This window comes from Pongo pygmaeus, chromosome 9, assembly GCF_028885625.2.
Source record: "Pongo pygmaeus isolate AG05252 chromosome 9, NHGRI_mPonPyg2-v2.0_pri, whole genome shotgun sequence".
Taxonomy (NCBI): domain Eukaryota; kingdom Metazoa; phylum Chordata; class Mammalia; order Primates; family Hominidae; genus Pongo; species Pongo pygmaeus.
In genome coordinates this window covers 124,771,167-124,774,019 of record NC_072382.2, presented here as the reverse complement: position 1 = coordinate 124,774,019, position 2,853 = coordinate 124,771,167, and the positions used below count along the sequence as shown (strand labels likewise).

The 2,853-nt window shown below is 47.6% G+C and overlaps 1 pseudogene; it reads right to left on the bottom strand.

The window, feature by feature from the left end:
• Nucleotides 1-1,149: 1,149 nt before the first annotated feature.
• LOC129008102 (SUMO-activating enzyme subunit 1-like) lies at nucleotides 1,150-2,175 on the bottom strand (annotated as a pseudogene).
• Nucleotides 2,176-2,853: the final 678 nt, after the last annotated feature.

Genomic DNA, 2,853 nt, shown 5'->3' with positions numbered 1-2,853 from the left:
AAATGTATTTCTTAAAATGAGAAAAAACATTTTTACTTCACAAGAGTGTTGTAAATTAAGCAATAGTGGTATGAACACAAAACATGATACAGGCATTAAAAAGATAGAGAAAAGCTCTGTATAGACAGATGTGGAACACTGACCAAGACTGTTAACAATAACAGACAACAGATATATTTTTAAATGAAAAAAGCAAAAGGTTTCAAACTGTTAGGAAAACTATATTTAGAATATCTCTGTTAGGAAAACTATATTTAGAATATCTCTGGTAATAAAGATTGCCTTTGTTTTTCTTGTTACCTAAGATTGACTTTCTTTTTTTTCTAAAACAAGTAACTTAATTATCATTCCTTTAAAAAGAACCAAGGAAAATTCAGAACATATGTGAAACACAAACAGCTGTGGTTTAGGAGGTAAACAGAGGACCAACACAGCCCTGAAATGCAACAGCCTCTGAGTGGCCTGGGCCGTATGGGTGACTGGGGTTTTGTCAAAAGGGCTGAAGCCCTGAAGCCCCAGGAACCTGCCTTGGAAGACAAGCTTTCCCACTAATACTCAACTTGCAGCGTCTCGCCCTAACATCCAAGACTTGGTAGCATCTCTTTTTTCCCAAAACCCAGCTGGAACTCAACTAATCCTAAACGAAAACTCAAGAACGGCACACCAGATGCCACCTGTTGTTCGTCAGGGTCTCAAACCCCAGAGGAAATGCATTTGCCTGTCATGGGTTTCCTCTCTAAGGGCACCTGTCTGAACTTGGAGCTGTGCTTCCACTGGTGCCTCATGGGGCCTGGGCCTACTCTCCACCTGAAGTCACACTCCTCTCTGTAAGACATCAGGTGGGGAGTAAGTTCAAGAAGATGGCAAGAGGCTCCTAAGCAACAGAGCATGCTCATTCCTGGCAGGCATCTCCCACAATACCCCAGAGGGCTGGCAAGGCCGTGACAGCATAAGGACAGAGAAGGGGCAGAGGGGTGCTTGGAAGTGCATATCACTCAGGAGAGCTGGCAGGCCTGGGACAGCAGGCAGTCTGAACAGTGCTGGAACAAAGACAGCTGCTCTGAGCCCCTTGTCAAGCAGCTGCTGGTGATGGGAAGCAGCATGATGGCACCACCTCCTTCGTCACAGGAAATGTTTTGTATTGGGCCAATGACTTCAATTTTCCTTGCCTGGAGATGCCTTCATGAAGGAGGGGGACAGGGAATACAGGCGGGCATGTTGCAATTGGCATCTCCGGGGCTGCCAAGTCTTGGGTTCACTTGGGGCCAAGCCACTCCACAATCCCATTCCCCTTCATGCCATTGAAGAAGAAGAAGTTGTGAGGAGGGTCCTGCTGAGACAGGGCCTTCACAATTTCCTGTGCCAAAATCCCTCCAACCACCGCACACACTGGGGCCATCTCGGAGAAGCAGTATGTGATAAAGTCCTCAGGAAGCAGGTCAGGACTAATGCGCAGTGAGTTAAGCACATCGTTTCGTATCTGGAGCAACAGCTCGGAATCTTCCCCATGTGCATCAGAACTGGGATCTCTTCCTTTATCTGTGCGGAACTTTAGGAGCGCTTGAAGGAGAAAGTGGTCGGAGGTCGTGCACTTCAGAGCAGCCTTTGCTTTCTCACTGCTCCAGTCCACCTCCAGGGCTTCTTTAATGGGGCAGAAGACCACCTTCTTTTTGACCATCGTTGTCTCAGAAGAATCAAATTTTACTCTCTTGGTATCAGGCCCATCTTCTACTCCTTGGCTAACTTTGGCAACTTTAGTTTTCTCCTCCACAAACTCATGCTCTCCTAGATTGGCAAATGTGTATCCATGGTTCTTTACATCTCCTGTAAAGAACTTGATGCTATTTTTGTGATAGATCTGGTCAACCTTAACTATGACATCCCTGGAGCAGCAAGTCAACACACAGCATCAAATTGAGTGAAAAATGACTCTGGTTTCTTCTCTATATCCTCAGTGTCCACCTTCACATCCACCATGGGGTTAAGATTCTGAGCTTGCTCCAAAGAGGCTTCAGCCCTATTTCGGCCAACAGACCCAATACGAATCAAGAACAGAGCTCTGGGTTCTTCTGGAGATACCTGTTCGTGATCCAGCATGGTCAGTCCTTTCACTCCTGCCAGGATAAGATTCTTGGCAATTTCAGCCCCGAGTCCTTTCATGCCGACAAGAAGCAACTGGGAGGCCCGCAGATATTTCTGGGCCTCCAGTCCCCACAGGCAGATCTGCCGGTCATACTGCGCCCGCCTCCTCCTCGCTGATGCTGCCTCCAGCCTCCTCCTTCTCCACCAAAGTGCCGGCTTTTCCTGCCTCAGCTCCGGTCCTGCTCATGCCAACTGCCCGCCGGCCCTGCGCACCACCAACCCATTTTTTTTTTTTTTTTTTTTTTTTGAGATGGAGTCTGTCTCCCAGGCTGGAGTGCAGTGGCAAGATCTTGACTCACTGCAACCTCTGCCTCTTGGTTCAAGCGATCCTCTTGCCTCAGCCTCCCGAGTAGCTGGAACCACAGGTGCGAGCCACCTCACCTGACTAATTTTTGTATTTTTAGTAGAGATGGGGTTTCACCGCGTTGGCCAGGCTGGTCTCGAACTCTTGACCTCAAGTGATCCACCTGCCTCGGCCTCCCAAAGTGCTGGAATTACAGGCGTGAACCACTGCACCTGACCCAAAATTGCCTTTTGAGAAGAGAATTGGATGGTTGGAGATGGGGAGGAGGGAGAGCTCTTTTTACGGTATAGCTTTTTGTACCTTTTGAATTGGGAAGCATGTGCCATGTATTATCTGTTAAAAATAAATTCCTTCCTTGGATGGAGATGATAGGAGCTGACAAATTTTCAGCTTGCCTACTCCCTTCC